Source organism: Canis lupus, chromosome 5, assembly GCF_048164855.1.
Source record: "Canis lupus baileyi chromosome 5, mCanLup2.hap1, whole genome shotgun sequence".
Taxonomy (NCBI): Eukaryota; Metazoa; Chordata; class Mammalia; order Carnivora; family Canidae; genus Canis; species Canis lupus.
This window is the reverse complement of record NC_132842.1, coordinates 42,417,912-42,431,333: the sequence shown is the minus strand read 5'-3', so window position 1 is coordinate 42,431,333 and position 13,422 is coordinate 42,417,912. Positions and strand designations below refer to the sequence as shown.

At 44.8% G+C, this 13,422-nt stretch overlaps 1 protein-coding gene across 1 annotated transcript in view; it reads left to right on the top strand.

Moving 5' to 3' along the window:
- DPYSL3 (dihydropyrimidinase like 3) overlaps positions 1-13,422 on the top strand; it is a 119,693-nt gene that overhangs the window by 44,121 nt on the left and 62,150 nt on the right. The gene's annotated exons all lie outside the window — the stretch shown is intronic.

Genomic DNA, 13,422 nt, shown 5'->3' with positions numbered 1-13,422 from the left:
ATTAAGCGTTAAGCCCTCATTATAACAGAACCATTGTTCTACTAACATGTCTTAGACATTACTTTGATTCATGCTGTAGAGGATCCCCAGGAAATATATAAATTAGGTTAGTGTCAATAACAAACTGTGTTCATCTCTGTTGTCAGCAGTGCGTTGGGATTTTTAAAATGAAAGTCATTGTAAATTATTTGTGGCTATGAAATAGTGAAAATAAGACTTAGTTACTATATATGCATTAGTTAATTATGCATACCTTTTAGGAAGATGCCCAGTATACTGTGCTGTAAGTCCTGGAAGTCCTTATCTAATTTGGTACATGATTTCAGCAAGGAGGCAAGATTAGGAACACCCATGGGCTGGCTTGGGCAAGGGTTCTCCATTTTCCATCCTCTCACTTTTACATGAACACTCCAGAACCTATTCTTTTAATCAGTCCATGGCATAATGATACGCCAGCAACTCCTTTTATTTTTTATTATTTAAAAAAAGATTTATTACTTATTTATGTCACACAGAGAGAGAGCACAAGCAAGAGGAGTGGGAAACGGAGAAGCAGACCCCCATGGGGCAGGGAGTCCAATGTGAGGCTCCATCCTAGGACCCTGGGATCATGACATCAGCTGAAGGCAGATGCTTACCAACTGAGCCACCCTGGTGCCCCAACTGCCCCAACCGCAACTCCTTTTAAATGAATCATTCATCTTTCTGTTTCATAAGACCTATTCTCTCATGTTTGCATTAGTAGATCCACTTAATTATCCTACTGACCCATTTTATAGATGAGGCAAGTAAAGCTTAGAAGGCTTTTCAGACTGTTAATTCTTTTTTTTTTTTTTAAGATTTTATTTATTTGACGAGAGAGAAAGAGAGAGAGGGAGAGAACACAAGCAGGGAGAGTGGCAGGCAGAGGAAGAGGGAGGATCAGGCTCCCCGCTGAGCAGGGAGCCCAGTGCTTACCTGACTCAGCTGCCTAGGTACCCCAAGCTGTTAATTTTAAAGTCAGCCCATCTGAAAAAAATGCATAAATAAAATAAAGTCAACCAATCTGAAATGAATTTGAAAAATCTAACAGTATTTCTTCATTTCAGTCTCTGGTTCTTGCTGCTTATGTTCACTGTGTTCAGTGAAAAATGGAGTACTTGGACCCTCAGAACCGACCAAACGCAGGGCCCAGGTCACCAACTGGTACCGAGTGTCCTGAGGTCAGAAATCCAGGGTTTCACTTGGGATCAGAGTGTCGTGGTGACTGGTCCAACAAAGAGGTACACCTTGTTGACATACCAGTGATATGGAAGAAGAACCTCTTTTTCCTTCCACAGCTCCTTGGGGAATTTGCTCAGAGAAACCTGTGACTAGACCCTCAAGCTTATGTTTCTGCTGTGCCTCCTTCTCTGCAAAGATGGGGACCCAGAGGCTCGTGAGTCCCCGTATTCCTGGGACATTTGCTATGACTAAATACAGGAAATCAGAGGAAAAAAAACCCTACAAGACAAGCAGCCAAAGTCCCTTCCTGGAGAGATTGGGGAAACCTGGAACATATAAACTGGGGTGGCCTCTTGCGTTTGGGGGCTGGCCTGCTCTTGTGAGCCTCCATCCAAGAGTGAATCTCAAATCCCTGTTTTGGGAGGGAGCTTTGGTGGTCCTCAGGAAGAGGTCTGAATCCAATCACGTGTGTTTCCGCTCAGCCCAAGGGTGGAACTGACTGCACTTTGCCGGAGACTCTGCAGCTCCAGTCATGTTCTCACACAGGCTTTTAACACACAGGCGGATAGTTCCGGGATGCAAACTTGTGGTTTAGGGCACAGTGGCGGTGGGGTAGGGGTGGGCTGGGGAAGGAGGTGGTTTCCTGGAGATAACTCACTGCTCCCTCAATTCTGAACAGGCACCAAAGACTACTTTGGAAAAAACAACAACAACAACAACAACCCTTGCCTTTGAGACACAGAGCCCCCTACTCTCTAATGCCTAGATAACTCAAGACTCTCCAGATGATCTCATGGCAGAAATTCACATGACTCTACACCAGGCAGGTAGCATAAATAAATGGAAGCCAACCCTCCTTCAAGGAAAAGGAAGCAGCAGACGTTAATGGGAGAGTACGTGTTCTATCCAAAAGGCAGGCAGTATTTAACTCTAGCTGATGGGCACCAATCTGTATCTGGGAGCCCAGAATTCCCACATTTTATAATTAAAAAAAAAGATTGATTTATTTATTTGAGAGAGAAAGAGCATGAGAGGGAGAGGAGGGGCAGAGGGAGAAGGAGAGAATCCTCAAGTAGACTCCCCACCCAGGGTGGAGCCCCAAATGGGGCTCAATCCCAGGACCCTGAGGTCATGACCTGAGCTGAAACCAAGAGTCAGACACTTGACTGTCTGAGCCATCCAGACACCCTCCAAGTTTTCCAATTTTTAAAGATATCTAAATTTGAGTGTGAAATCTGTACCTTTAAAAATAGTGGCTAAGTAAAAAAAAAAAAAAGAAAAAAGAAAAAAAATCATTCCATATATATATTCCATATAACCATATATTCATTTAATACCAGCCTCACTTTGAATATTGGGTTTCTTGGGACTCAGATTGTGGAAAAATAACATGCAGGAAGTTTATTAGTGATCAAAATCTGTGCAAGGGGAGGGGAGGGGACAGTTGGGCAGAGTGGGAAGTTGAGCTGTGATGTGGTCTAAAAGGCTTTGGCTGACCTGACAGCCTTTGGAGTTGTTACCCTCTCACCTATATGCTCACTTTAAGCACTTACTGGATCAGGCTGCCTTGGGGGCCGGGTGGCGGGGGGGTGGTTACCCGAGACAAGGGCAGTTTCCAGAAGGGCTGATGGCTGAAGGTTGAGAGCACTTGGAGGACAGAGTCCTTCCATCCTGAACCGGGAGGCGGCTGTGGGGAGGCTGAGTAGAGCTTCATAGCGTCTGCTACAGACCTCTCCTTACACTCTTCACATTCACTTCTTTGTGTAAGTCCTGGGATCACCAGCTCTAAAATCTACACGTGCCTCTTCTTTTGGGGGTGTCAGGGCCTTTTTTCCCATAGTTGGTCTTAGGGCCACAATAATACTCATTATGGTCCTCTACTAATTAGTCTAGATTCTCCTCATTCTTAGCTAACTTCTTCACTGGTCCTGATGGTTTACTTGGCATTGGGACCTGGACCCCGGTCACCATGCCCTTGTCAGGTTGTGGCTAATGTGGTTGTCTATTTACTATCAAGACTGGGCGAGGTAGTACCTAAAAGAACTGTGTCGATTGCATGGGTGTCATACATACTTCTCCCTTCCCCCATTGTGTAACAGCAGCCCTGCCACCTCTCAATAATCTGGGTCCTATAAGGTTGCCAATTCTCTTCCTTGCTTGTTTGGTCCCTGGGCACAGAAGCCTGAGTGCCCCAGAGCAGCAGGAACTTAAGAGTTCAGTAGGACTCTTCCTATGCCCCCTGGTGGAAAGCATGTTCCCTTTGGTGAAAAGACAGGAAACAACCCGGAGGTGCAGAGATGTGAAATATGTATTTCCCACTTGGTCCCTGGGAGTGATGGTCAAAGGGGTCACTCTTGCTTCTTCCCCTTGGTTCTTGGATTCATATATTCTTCTGTTTGGGACAGTACATACTTTATAAAGGACACTGATTTATTTATTTATTTATTTATTTATTTATTTATTTATTTATTTATTCATTTTTAAGATTTTTTATTTATTTATTCATGAGAGATACAGAGAGAGAGAGAGAGAGAAGCAGAGACACAGGTAGAGGGAGAAGCAGGCTCCATGCAGGGAGCCCGATGTGGGATTCGATCCCGGGACTCCAGGATCATGCCCCGGGCCAAAGGCAGACACCAAACCGCTGAGCCACCCAGAGATCCCCCAAGGACACTGATTTAAAATGTACAGTGCATCCTGGAGGATGGGGCCTGATCCTTGCAAGGAATCATCTCTGAATTAGTGCTTCATTTGTGCCTTCTGTAGATCATTCCTCTACATTTAGGATGGCAGCTTCTAGGTGGGGCAGTATGTGATGGAACTACTGGATCCTGTATCCACATGACCTTTCATGCATCTTACTTGATATTAAGTAGACCTCTTAGTCTGATGTGATGTTATGGGATCCAGGCCAGTGCATTAAACACTCCTTATGTTGAACTGAGGCTCTAGCAGCAGCAAAGGCAAATCCATACCTAGAATATGTGTTCATCCCTTTTCTTCTTTGAAAGATTGATTTATTTATTTTGGCAGGGGTGGCCTTTTCCTCCCCCTTCTCCGAAGTTCATGTGTCCTTCACAAATACTCTGTAGCTCATGTGTCTTACCACTTCTTGCTCATCTGTCAGTTTTGCATGATGTCATCCAGAGAGTGTACCAGTAGGATGTTCTTCAAGATGTCCAGACTAGATCTTTTCGGACTGTATTATAATGGAGGAAGGACAGTTGTAGCCCTGGTCAAGACTCTTCATGGGTACTGTCATCTGTTTCAAGTACATGCAAACTGCTTTGCTTTGCTTTTCTGGCGGGATGGAAAAGAACTCCTTTGGTAGTTCAGTGGTGGTGTACCATGTACTTGAGACTGTGACAATATGCTCTAGGAAAATATCACCGCACTTTTGATTTGGGCTCTTAAATGATTGAGTTACGCATTGGGATTGGTCTGGCTTTTGTACTATCCAGAGTAATGAACTAAATGACCATATAATGGGGATTACTAGCCGCATAACTTTTGGTCTTTAAGGCCATTCTCTTAGGATGCAAATTTTAAATTTGCTCTCTTGATTTTATGTTTTGGGGTAAAGGTAGGGGACAGTTTTAGAGCTTTCTACTTGATCTTCCCACCTTAATTGCTGTTACCCTACAGGCCAAGAAACCAACATTGAAGGGTGCTAATTGCCATATTTATCCACTCCAATTAATCAATACAGGTTTGTGCAAATGACCAGTAGGTATATCTGTAAAGCTAGTGGGCCAAAGAAGCCAGAGAGCCAGAGCTAGACCAGGAGTCTGCTTATTAATTGGCCTTAGCATGCTTTCACACTAACAGAGGAGCTCTGCTGATGCCTCAAGTTTCTGGGTACCTGTGTCAACTGGAAACTTATATCCATCTGCCCCCTGGTGTTTAGGTAGCCCTCTTTTTCAGTTTCCAGTGACATTAGTAGTTTGCCCTAGGACCCCCTTGAGGAAAGACTAGAGGAATCATGACCTCTAGTCTTGGTGTTGGAAGATCTTTCCTCATGATGACCCGGCTTCTCCTTTAGTTACTGTTTTGCAAGCTTTAAAACTAGATCAGATCGAAAAATTGGGCACAGGATTATGACTTTCTTTGTTTTAAAGATTTATTTATTTGTTTGAGACAGAGTGGGTGTACAAGCTGGGTGGGGGCAGGGGGGGGACCAGAGGGAAGAGGGAGAGAGAATCCTCAAGCAGACTCCTTGCTGAGCATGAAGCATGATGTGGGGCTCTATCCCAGGACTCTGAGGTCACATGCTGAGCCAAAATCAAGAGTCAGCCACTTAACCAACTGAGCCACTCAGATGCCCCATGAGATTATGACTTTTTAGTGGAGTGCTACCTTCAGCCTTCTGATCATCAATCCTTGATTCATTTTGATTACTATCTATTTTAGTTTCCAACTGCTGTTTTAACAACTATAACCTCACCTATATGTCTAACATGTGTTGACCCAGAGATGGAGATGCACACACAGTAATTTATCTCTCCCTCCCAACCTTATTCTATAATTCTAGACAATGTGCCTGCCTATGGCTTTGAAATGAATTACCATCAAATCTGAAGGCCAGAGGCCTTCAGAACCATCCTCTATTAAAGAAATGAATGAGAAAATCTATCCAGGGAGAAGTAGGTCTGTACACCTTGCTCAGGCTGGTATAGGTATTATTTGGGAATCAGCTCATGGGAATATTTTGTGTGTCTATAATATTTTTATTTTCTTTTTTGGCTTATGTGTATCAAAGATAAAATTGATTGTGTATTTAATGTATAAACATCTAATAATAACAGGTTAATCACCACCTTGATTTTCATTCTGTGATACTGGAAGTATATGACTAAGATTTCCCCTGTTTGAACTGTGGATAAAATTTACAGATCCAGGGATCCCTGGGTGGCGCAGCGGTTTGGCGCCTGCCTTTGGCCCAGGGCGCGATCCTGGAGACCCGGGATCGAATCCCACGTCGGGCTCCCGGTGCATGGAGCCTGCTTCTCCCTCTGCCTATGTCTCTGCCTCTCTCTCTCTGTGTGTGTGACTATCATTAAAAAAAAAAAAAAAAAAAAAAATTTACAGATCCAAGTGACTTAATGGGCGATTCTGTGATTAAATGCATATTTGCTAACATTAGAATAGCCTATATGTTTCACAAAGGCCTGGTATGTGTTTTTTGCCTCTTCAGAATTCTTTCTGCATTTATTTTGAAACCGTTTTTCCCCCCCTCTATCTTTCACATCAGGACCAAGGGAAATGTTTCTGTGTGTTCATATAGCAAAATATAAATTGGTTTTTGAAAAAGTAGAAAATATTTTCGATGATTGAAACCATGGAAATGGCTAGTCACTTATTATAGATATTTTGGATATTAAAAAGGAAGGCAGAGGATATTCTTGATTTTTCCCCTCTATTCAGCTTATATCATAGTGTATTAATTCCACTCTATTTCAAGCATTGTGAAAGAGCTGGGGACTGAAAAGATAAATAAGACATAGTCCCTGATGTAAACTAGTTTGAAAAATCAGAACAGTAAAAGTAATGGCAGGAATAGTTGCTAATTAACTTGCTTTGGGCTAAGAGTTTTGCATTAATAATCTTATTTAATCTTTAATATGTTCACTGTCCTTTATCTCCCTGTACACCTGAACCGTCTCTTCTTGTTTAAGGAGCCAAGATCCCATGCTCCATCCTCACTTCCCTGTGGATGAACCTTCTTTGCTCTTTGCTATGGGCAAGCCCTCTATCTGAACACTAGATGTCACCTGTGTTGCCCATTCAAGAATGTTAGGCCTCTTGTCCCCGGTCTCTTACAGAGAGAGCGCCCATGACCATGCTCTTATTTCTCTCACATGAGATTCCACTTTCTCTGGCTGTTACAGCACCATTTCCTTGTCTTCATTTACAGTAAAATCCCTTGAAAGAGATGTCTACATCAGATGTCTCCAATTCACTTTGATTGTATCTTGGAAACACTCCAATCAGTTTTCATCCCCACGACTTCATTAGGACCAGTACACACACACACACACACACACACACACACACACACGGTAGGTACTCAGGAAATATGACTTGAATAATTTAATATACGCTCCCCAGAAGACCATTATGAGGTGTCTATTAAGATACTCATAGGTGCTCAGGGGAAGGCCCTCAGTGATTCTGATGGTGTTTTCATGCACTAATTATTATTATTTTATTTTTTATTTTTAAAAAGATTTTATTTATTTATTTATGAGAGACACACAGAGAGAGGCAGAGACACAGGCAGAGGGAGAAGCAGGCTCCATGCTAGGAGCCTGATGTGGGACTCCATCCGGGACCCTGGGATCATGCCCTGAGCCAAAGGCAGACGCTCATCCACTGAGCCACCCAGGTGTCTCTATTATTATTATTTTAAAGATTTTATTTGTTTATTGGAGAGAGAGAGAGTGAGCGCACAGGCAGGGGGAGCAGGAGAGGGAGGAGCAGGCTCCCCGCCGAGCAGGGAGCCGTAGGTGGGGCTCAATCCCAGGACCCCAGGATCATGGCCTTAGCTGAAGGCAGACGCCTCACCAACAGCCACAGAGGCGCCCTTCACGCACTAATTAATTCTCACTTCTCATCTTCCTTGAACTTTCAGCAGCATTTAACAAAGTGAACATGTTCTCCTCTGAAATATTGTGGTTTCTTGACCTTCAGAACACCATGCTCTCACGGTGTACCCTCTGTCTCACTGATCACTGTCTCCAGTCGTTTTCCTGGGTCCTCATTTCCCCTCAGGACGCTACATACCTCAGACCTTTCTGCCCTCTATCTCCACTCACTTCCTTGTTCCTCTCCTCCAGCATTGTTAAATAATACCTAGAGGCTGCCGAATCCCAAGTTTGTGTCTCTGGCCCAGGTCATCCCTTAGATTTCTAATCTCAGATATCTGCCTGCCTGCTTAACATTTCACTTCAACATATTTTTTTTAAAGGATCATTATTTGAGAGAGAGGGAGAGTGTGAGAGCATGAGTGGGGAGGAAGAGCAGAGGAAGAGGGAGAAGCAGATTCCCTGCTGAGCAGGGAGCCAGATGCTTACACAGGGCTCCATCCCAGGACCCTGAGATCCTGACCTGAGCTGAAGGCAGATGCTTAACTGACTGAGCCACCCAGACACTCTTTCACTTGAACATTTATTATTATTTTAATTTTATTTTTTAATTTTTTAAAAAGATTTTATTTATTCATGAGAGACAGAGAGAGAGAGAGAGAGAGAGAGAGAGAGGCAGAGACACAGAGGGAGAAGCAGGCTCCATTGAGGGAGCCCAACGCGGGACTCGATTTTGGGTCTCCAGGATCACTCCCTGGGCTGAAGGCAGGCACTAAACTGCTGCGCCACCCAGGGATCCCTCACTTCAGCATTTAATAGGAATGTCCACAGATGTATTCCTGATCTTTCCCCCAATACCATTCCTCCCACATTTTTCCCCGTGGCTATGAGGCACACCATTACCTTTTGAGTTGCTCTGGCCAACAGATTTAATGTAATTCTCAGTTCATCTTTTTCTCACACCCTGGTCGAGTCCATCAGCAAATACTGTTGGTTTAACCTTGAAACATATCTAATATGTGACCATTTCTCACTGCTTGTACTGTTACCGTTTGGTCTAAGCTACCATTATCTCACCTGACCTTCTGTGACTCTGTATGTAAAATTCCAGCCCAATCTCAAGACACTGGAATGACTGTCACCTTCCCAAATCCTGGTTTATTTGTCCTCAGTGCACCTCCTACCATTTTAAACACCATATATTTTCATTTTTAACCCTAGATTTGTCCCTTTCCTAAAACATAAGCTTTAAGAGGGCATGCATTTTGTCTATTTGATTCACGTATTTTATTCCTACTGTCTAGGTGCCCATACTACGTACTCAATAAATAAAAGTAAGTCAATAAATAAATATGGACCAAGGTTCCCCCTATTTCTAAATCCAGATCCTTAAACAACACACCATTCTTGATTCCTACTTTTTTCTTGAAACCCAATTATCAATTGTTTTTTAATTCTTTAAATTAAGACAAGGCTCTTGATGTTCTCGTACACTTTGATGACAATTCCTTTCAAAGTTTACAGCTCTCTAATCAGTGCTCAGGTAACAAATCTATTCTACTGAGCTGTTCTTTGGCCCATGTGTTGCCCTAGAATTTTGTGACCGTATCATATTAGCTAAGGGATATCCTCACCAGCCTGAATTCACCTGCTGTGAATTCTAGAATCAGGGAACTCTAAGAAGCCTTAGAGAAGCAAAAATAAATATTCTTTTTCTTTTTTTTTAAGATTTTATTTATTTGATAGAGAGACTGCAAGTGAGCACTAGCAAGGTGAAGGGTAGAGGGAAAGGGAGAAACAGACTCCCTGCTGAGTAGGGAGCCCTGATCCCTGGATTCCAGGATTATGACCTGAGCAGAGGCTTAACCAACTGAGCCATCCAGGTGCCCTCAAAATAGATATTCTTAAATCTAGCTTCTAATCACATGCCCTTAGTTACAGGAACATTCTTATTCCATCTATTTACTCTTTCTTTAGACACAATTTTAAAACTCGTATAGTTACTCACCTTAATAATGATTGAGCAATTTCTATGGGCAGAGTCCTGTTTCACACACTAAGGATACAGCCGTAAATAAAACCAACAGATTCCCTGCCCTCAAGAAGCTTATATTCCAATGATGGAGAGAAGGATAATACTCAGTGATAAATTACTATCATATATACATATGGTGAAAAGTACCATGAAGATAAAGTAGGCGTGGAAGGGCACCAACTTGGGGCACTTGGGTGGTTCAGCGGTTGAGCGTCTGCCCTCGGCACAGGAAGTGATCCTGGAGTTCCGGGATCGAGTCCCACATCGGGCTCCTGCGTGGAGCCTGCTTCTCCCTCTGCCTGTGTCTCTGCCTCTCTCTCTGTGTCTCTCATGAATAAATAAAATCTTAAAAAAAAAAAAAAAGGAAGGGCACCAAGAAGTGCCTTATTTTTGAGTAAGGGTATAAGGTAAGCTTCCTGAGATCTGGGACATTGTCGTTGTTATTCACCTCTATAACAGTAGCATCTGGAAAAGTAGTGCGTAGCAAGCATGAGATAAATTTCGTGTGAGTACTGTTAAGAATGAATGAATGATGGAAGAGACCCCATGCAGAGGTTCGCGCAGCAGTCCATGTGACACGTGGTGGCTGCGAGCCACAGGGAGAAGCCCTGCAGATTAAGAGAGTCCTATTACTTTTTTAAAAAAGAAAAAGTCACATTGTGAAATGACACGCAGAGTAAAGCCTTGTAACTAGTTCGATGTCCTTTATTCAAAGGAAAACAATGCACAGATTGGGGGAGTACAGTGCCGCATGAGTAGTGGAGCACACTTTCTGGGGGATTTGGGGCAAGAGCAAGTTTTACGGAGAGTTAGAAGAAGCAACGTGGAAACAGCGTGGTTGGCCGGGGATTTCCTTATAATACTAGCAGGTCCTATTTTTCAGGGTAAAGGAAGCTACTAGCTAAGTTGAGTTGGAGGATCATGATGTTTGTCAATGTTTGTTAGGTTTCGGGTAAGTGGAGGCTGACTGTGTGTGCTGTCACACACTAGATGTGTGACAAGGTCCCAGCGACTGGAGCAGCCTCCACTTTTTGGGTCTCAGTATATGAATTAATGTCCTCAGTCTGAATGTAGTTAAGGGACAGAACCAATAGCATTTCCTGAAAGATTGGCTATGGAGTGCAAAGTGGATGGGCTGAAGGAGTCAAGGTTGATGCCACGCCTTTGGCCTGAGCAACTAGAATAAAGTAGCTTTGATGGAGGAGTGGAAGTCTACCAACGTGGTAGTTTTGGTGGCCAAAATTAAGTTTCTTTGGGACGATAAATTAAGTCTCTCTATGTCTTCTTTTCCCTCTCTCATAGTTTCCTGAGATACCTAAAGCCAAGCACTGCTGTGTATCCAAGGAAAACCATTCAGAGTCATTCTACTGTGGAAAACATCCATGCTGGTTTCACTCCTCATTCTCTTGGCCAGACACAGAGGCTTCCTGTGTTGATGGCTGTCTTTCTTACTCAAAGAGAGGCCCAGCCAAGGAAGGCCTTTTCCTTCAAACTCATCTTGGACACTTTCTTTTGATTTAAGAAAGAAAAAAAATGATTGGGGGGACAAAAGAGAGAAAAAATAGTGTTTGTTGTACATTTCTGATTGTGGCAACAGCTTGAACCCATTAGCTGGTTATTATGCATTCCTTTGCATGGCTTGTCGCTGGAGTCCGATCCGGAGAAACACATCACAAGTCCTATAACATGTCAACCTGACCTCAGAGAGATTAACCCTAAGTCTTCTAATTTGAAATAAGACACACACACACACACACACACACAATCAAGTGATCAAAAACATGGTATAAGTCTATTTAGTAGAGAGTGTTCTGGGTTATAATGACAGGAACAGGGGACATAAATAGGATGCAAGAAAGGGAAAGAAAGAAACCCATAAAATTAAAAAAAGAAAGAGGCAGTGGTATTTCTTGAGGATTGTAAATATCCCTTACATATTTTTACTTTTCTTAAGAACTTGCAAGATCCCTTCCAGCAAGTTTGGTACACATCTTTGGGAAAGATACTGAGAGAGCTCTTCAGGGTTTCATAGTATGTAGTTAATTCTCTTTTTACCCTGTTCTAAATATAATCCTGCTCATTTGCATGCCAATCCCCATAATGCTTTGTAATTTCACAACTCTTGGCTAGTGGTCTCAGTATAAGAACAAAGCAAAATGTTTTGGGTGTGACTTTGGCCTTAAACCTTGCTCAGGCTTTGCAAAAGACTACAGGGAGGTGACTTTGCCTGGCATTCATCCTTCTAGCCGGAGTATCACAGAAATAAAGTGGAGAGGGCTGTAGACTTTTCCCGTGAAGACTGCATTCAGTCCAGTTACCCATGAATGACCAGCAGCTTGGATTAACTCACTTGAGAGCAGGGAGTGTTTCAGGGAGTTTAGTCTCCCCTTCGATTATGTGACCAGGCTGATTCACTTTAGGATTTTGGAAAGCCCAAGCCTGGAGGATTCTGTTCCTATTCTGGTGGATGCTTTATATAGCTCCTCCACTGCAGAAAAGGCCTGCAATTTAATGAAAAGATGGCCAGAAGCGTGGTCAGTGAGTGGCCTGCCTTATAGAAATGTGAGTTTAAGATCCCTAAGACAGACCTAGTTGTGCTTAGTGACCTCTGCAGAATATTTAGTGGGCCATTAGCAATGACAACTGAGTGGGGGTGGTAGAGACTTCTCTTGAAAGGGTTTTTACAGTTTTTGCATAGCGAGCCATTTTTGTTATTTACATGATATGTCTGGCTTCATTTTCCAGGAGAGTTGAGGGAGCTCCTGCTGCCGGATCACCCCTTAGCTCCCACCCATAAGGGTCCCTCCGAATACTGGGCCATTTAATTGTAGCAAGTAGCTGAAGGACAATATAGTCCAGCGCTCAAAGGCCATGTTTGTGCTCCCAGGGACATACCGACTCTGGTCCATCGGCTCTGCCTACCGCACACTCGGGATGCTCAGCCGTGCACACGGCTCTCTGTCCGGGGGAAGCAACAGTGGCGCCCCGCACCCCCCATGGCTGCACCCCAGTAACGGGACGGGGCCTCTCAACCACAGGTGTTTTCTCCTCTCTACCCACGGAGCCGCCTTACCGCGCTTCCACCCGTTCCGAGATCCGGGCAGCAGAGTTCTTTGCAGCGTGTTATTTTGAGAATGTTTTTTACAATACGGAGAACAGTTGCTGGTAACTGACAGCGCAGCGCCCCGCCGCCCAGCGAGGTTGGTGGTTGCTTTACCCGCGCCCCGATGCGACGCGCAGCGCCGGGGCCGGACGGGCGGGGGCGGGCGGGCGCACAGGTGCGGGGCCGCTACACCGCAGCGGAGGCGGCGCGCGGCCCTCGGCCCGAACAAAGGCGCCGCCGCCGCCTGCAGCCCGCGGCCCGCGCGGAGCGGACCACAGCGGCCCCGGCGGGCGGCCGGGAGCCCTCCCGGGCCCGGGAGGGGGGTGGGGAGGGTGCGACACCGGCCAGGGGCTCGGCCCGCGGGGCCGGGCGGGGCCGGGGGCGGGGGCGGGGGCGGGGGGGCGGCCCCCGGGACTGCAGCATCCCCGCCCCGAAAAGTCCCTCGCGCCCCCTGGTGGCCGTGAGCGGGCTGGCGCCGCCGCACTCTCGAAGTCACA